The 5,263-nt window shown below is 47.4% G+C and overlaps 1 non-coding gene across 1 annotated transcript; it reads right to left on the bottom strand.

Moving 5' to 3' along the window:
• Positions 1 to 986: 986 nt before the first annotated feature.
• Positions 987 to 1,058, bottom strand: trnat-cgu. The gene has a single exon. It is a non-coding gene; the product is annotated as a tRNA-Thr (tRNA).
• Positions 1,059 to 5,263: the final 4,205 nt, after the last annotated feature.

Here is a 5,263-nt window from a genome sequence, read left to right as displayed (position 1 = left end):
TCCCGTGCAGCAGCTGGAGACAGTAGCCCAAACCTCGTGGCTCTGGCTGTGCTGTGTGGGCCGCATGGTGCGAGCTTCCTCTTCTGGCCCTCCCTAAAATGGAATTCTAGAATTCTTGGTGGTGGTGACTAGGTAGTAGGTACGTCGAGCTCCATGCATGCGCCACTCCAGAAGAACACAATACCATGGTAGCAGCCTGACTAGTCATGGAGACCGTTGAGATCTTGCAGTAACCATTGCCACCAAATGGAAAGGTTTGGCTCTGCACTCTCGTGCGTAAAAGTGTGGGGAATAAGTTACTATTGTACCTTCCTCCTCCAAAACAATCATCAGAACAACGAGGTTTTCGTATACCATAAGGATTTATCAAGTTTCTGAGTAAAATATAAAGTTATAAAGTTGATTGGCCTAACCATGTTTTCTTATTTTAGGCTTATATTATCAGGCTGTTTATTAGGGCATTGGATTGAAAACAAGATCTATATTTACAAACATATATATTTACAAAGATAGACAAGAACTCAGTCTTTAGTTTAGTTTTCGTTTCTTTCATCCATGTGTCATTGTCTGGTGAGGGTTGTTCTCTAATATGATCTGTATGTAAAATCTCAGTGGGCTACTTAACTGGTCTAGCTATTGTAGTTGGAGCGCCGACTGGTGGTCATTAAGAGGGGCCTACCAAATAAACGTCTAATAAAGTTTAAGATTTTTAGCTATAAAACTGTTTTACCTTGATGTCTCCTAGATTTTGTTTTAGCGATAAACCTGTTTTTACCTTGATGTCTCAAACTTCTTGTCTTGATGAACACCATTTAAGTATGATAAGTCTTAGCATATAACTATTGCATTGTGCATTGTTGAGATTTAAACGTTTTATCAACACATTAACTTCATATTGAGTTTGAAATATATATCAAATATCACCATGAAGTATCACGTTGGAACTGTCCGGTTTAAAAATGTGTCCACCCTGGACTTTCTTTCCGAGGCACGGACGGGGATCGAGCCCGCGATCTTCGGTTTACGAGACCGACGCCTTACCACTTGGCCACCGCGCCCGGTAATAGTGCGAGAGAAAAAGATGAGCTTTCAAACCTTTTTCCTGCCAATTGACTGAACCTGATTGGAAAATGTTATGGATGATACAAATACATTTATCGGTAGTAGCTAGGTTTTATGACGAGCAATCTCAAACATACATGTCCAAACCAGACACACCATGTCATCTTCCAGTTGACCACTTAGCTAAACTTGGCTAAAACCAAAGTTGGTAGCTAGCTACTGGAAGTTAGCTACACTGGTCGTTTTCAAAATGTGACTTTAGCCACTAGAAAGCAAAATAGGATGTTGATGCACGATAAGTATTGCGTTTATTATCAGTAGTGATCGATTTTATGACTCTATTTAGAACACGCCCTGTCCATGTGTTCCTGAATGTAGCACTGCACCCGGATGTTGTGGATGATTAAACCAAGGATCATGTTGCTAGCCGGTGTTTGGTATCTCGAGCATCAAACGTTATATGTTGATGATTATGTGATTTAGAGCTAGATAGAGAACTTGGATGCAGATTGCGAGCTTGTCTCATTTTAACCTGTGCGCTTGGGTCATCTTGGTAAGTCCTAGGTATGTTCCTAGCTAGGCAAAGATGTAGCTAGTTAACTAAAACAAATATCTTAAAATAGCGAGCTGTCCATATGAGATCAGTACAGTACATCCAGTTATGTACCTGTGTCATTGTCAAAAGTGGTCTCCGACGGTAGCAAATTCGTGGAATGTTGGTCGAATACATATGGGCCTAATAATCATCCAGGTCTGATGTTATGTGCACCGCACTGTAACAATGTAGCTAGTTGCAATGTTGTTAGCTAGCTACAATAACATTACAATGTTGTTAGCTTTGTGTCAAAGCTCAGGCTAAGTTCCACATGTATGTTCCGTGGAACAAACAGTATATTCAGGATTCCCTGAATCATGGCAGTGAAATGTGTTATATAAGATCATAAGTGTGTGTGTGTTACACTTTTGACCGTGTTAGTTTTCATGTAGCTACAACAGAGTAGACTACCTATGCTACTTACCGTAACTGAACTTCATATTCCGTTCTATATTCATAATATTGCATCTATATAACCTGGTAAAGCTACATTCCCAACCGTTCCCTTTGCAGGTGAGGAAGCCTAGAAATCAGGACTACTGCAGGAGTAACCCGGGAGAGGCTAGAGAGACCCTGAACTCTCACCCCTGTGACACCCCAGCCCTGTCCCAAGCCGTCCCTGACCTTCCACGCCTCCATGTCCCAGGTGTAGGCTAAACCCTTCAAGCTGGAGAGACCCTGAAGTCCCACCCCTCGGTCCCCTCCCCAGCCTCAGCCCCTCTCTGACCCGCCACCATGCCCCTGATCGTGGATGCTGTATGGGCCTTGTGGAGCATCGGGGCGGGGGTCTATGACTACTTCCACACCAGTGCCATGGAGGAACGCATCGGCAACCTGGAGAGCGTCCTCACCATCCACCAGTGTGTCATAGCAGCCCTGTCCGCAGGCCTCGTCCTCCTCATGACCTACATACTGTGGAGAAAACACTGAAGCCATGGTCGTATTCAGTTGGTGAGACGGCCCCGGAGTGAGGTTTCCCCTAGGTACAGATCATTTCCCCCTCCCCCAATCCTATCCGTAACCAGTAGTGGGGAAAATGCTAAACTGACCCAAGATCAGCATCTAGGGGCAACTTCACAATACTCCAGGGGAGATGAGACGGTCCTAGATACTCCAGACCTAAGGACTGCATTGCGACTAGCATCAGCTACTCACCAGACTAACAGCCAGTCCCAAATCACTCCCTAACCCTCCCCCCATTGTCTTATGTCAGTGCAATGACTGTCAGTTTAGGGACGGGTATTGTGTAGGAGTGACGCGACCTAGCATAAGACAATGACCTTGGCCCTAACCCTTCGGTGTTTGCAGATCTGAAGGGTCTGGATGGGTATAAGCAGTGTAATGCTGGATCGTCACATCACTACTACTACTGGAGCTCCACAGTCTTAAATCAAATCAAATCAAATTTTATTTGCCACATGCGCCGAATACAACATTACGTGAAATGCTTACTTACAGCCCTTAACCAACAATACATTTATTTTATAATAAAACATTAAAATAAAACAACAACAACAAAAAAGTGTTGAGAAAAAAAGAGCAGAAGTAAAATAAAATAACAGTAGGGAGGCTATATATACAGGGGGGTACCGGTGCAGAGTCAATGTGCGGGGGCACCGGCTAGTTGAGGTAGTTGAGGTAATATGTACATGTGGGTAGAGTTAAAGTGACTATGCATAAATAATTAACAGAGTAGCAGCAGCGTAAAAAGATGGGGTGGGGGTGGGGGTGGGGGGGCAGTGCAAATAGTCCGGGTAGCCTCCCTGGTCCTTCCCCTCGGCCCTGACCCTCAAATGAAGGGTCTGGATGGGTATGACAACTGGAGAGGTGTGGTAGCGCAGTGTTGGATCAGGATTCTGTTTCATCAAACCACTACTATTGAAGACGAGCTCAAGAGACCATGAAGAGTTGCTTGTGGAAGCTTCCGGTTGGAAAGTAGCTCTGATATACAGTCCCAAGTCTCTATCAGCGCTTGCTGGAGTTGGAGTAGTCTCGCATTGCCGTCCCTCCCAAGTCTCGTTCGTCGCTCTGTTGTTACTTGGAACGGGAGTGAGAGGAAGTCTGGGAGCTGAGGGTAGCTGGAGAGGGGCTCTTCAGTCTGGGAGCTGAGGGTAGCTGGAGAGGGGCTCTTCAGTCTGGGAGCTGAGGGTAGCTGGAGAGGGGCTCTTCAGTCTGAGAGCTGAGGGTAGCTGGAGAGGGGCTCTTCAGTCTGGGAGCTGAGGGTAGCTGGAGAGGGGCTCTTCAGTCTGGGAGCTGAGGGTAGCTGGAGAGGGGCTCTTCAGTCTGGGAGCTGAGGGTAGCTGGAGAGGGGCTCTTCAGTCTGAGAGCTGAGGGTAGCTGGAGAGGGGCTCTTCAGTCTGGGAGCTGAGGGTAGCTGGAGAGGGGCTCTTCAGTCTGAGAGCTGAGGGTAGCTGGAGAGGGGCTCTTCAGTCTGGGAGCTGAAGGTAGCTGGAGAGGGGCTCTTCGGTCTGGGAGCTGAGGGTAGCTGGAGAGGGGCTCTTCAGTCTGGGAGCTGAGGGTAGCTGGAGAGGGGCTCTTCAGTCTGGGAGCTGAGGGTAGCTGGAGAGGGGCTCTTCAGTCTGGGAGCTGAGGGTAGCTGGAGAGGGGCTCTTCAGTCTGGGAGCTGAGGGTAGCTGGAGAGGGGCTCTTCAGTCTGAGAGCTGAGGGTAGCTGGAGAGGGGCTCTTCAGTCTGGGAGCTGAGGGTAGCTGGAGAGGGGCTCTTCAGTCTGAGAGCTGAGGGTAGCTGGAGAGGGGCTCTTCAGTCTGGGAGCTGAGGGTAGCTGGAGAGGGGCTCTTCAGTCTGAGAGCTGAGGGTAGCTGGAGAGGGGCTCTTCAGTCTGAGAGGTTATTGGAGTGCCCTGTAAGGGTGAAGGAAGTTGAGCTGGCGAAAGTCAGGACGGTCCATCAGATCTCCTATGTGGAGGCAACCAAAAGTGTTGAGAAAGCAAGTGACAGTGTTGAAGATATGATCGCGGATGCAACACAACGTGTGTGACAAGCAAGAGAACCGGATACGCGGTGTGTTAAAAAGGTGGATTTTGTACCGTTTATTGCATCTGTTATTAACTGTATGGCACAAGTATCAAAGAAATCGAAGAAGTTGGACATTGTGGCTGCAGCTGAAAAGTATCTGGGACTTCAGGAGTTCACAGCGGAAGATCTGCAAGGGGTTTTGGCAATGGAAGATGTGCCACCTTCCCAGGCTCCTGAGCCTGAGTATGGATTGGATTTGGCGGTTTTGTTTAATAGAAGAAATAAGATGGGTTTTTTGGTAGTCTGTATGGATCTCCCCCCCTGTTCCTGGAGAGCTACCCTCCTGTAGGTTTTAACTCCAACCCTGTTCCTGGAGAGCTACCCTCCTGTAGGTTTTAACTCCAACCCTGTCCCTGGAGAGCTACCCTCCTGTAGGTTTTAACTCCAACCCTGTTCCTGGAGAGCTACCCTCCTGTAAGTTTTAACTCCAACCCTGTTCCTGGAGAGCTACCCTCCTGTAGGTTTTCGCTCCTACCCCAGGTGTTACTAACCTGATTAATCTTATCAACCTGTTAATTATTAGAATCAGGTGTGCTAGATTAGGCTTGGAGCAAAAACCTACAGGACGGTAG

This window comes from Coregonus clupeaformis, unplaced genomic scaffold, assembly GCF_020615455.1.
Source record: "Coregonus clupeaformis isolate EN_2021a unplaced genomic scaffold, ASM2061545v1 scaf0093, whole genome shotgun sequence".
Classification (NCBI taxonomy): Eukaryota; Metazoa; Chordata; class Actinopteri; order Salmoniformes; family Salmonidae; genus Coregonus; species Coregonus clupeaformis.
This window is presented reverse-complemented; position numbering and strand designations above follow the sequence as displayed.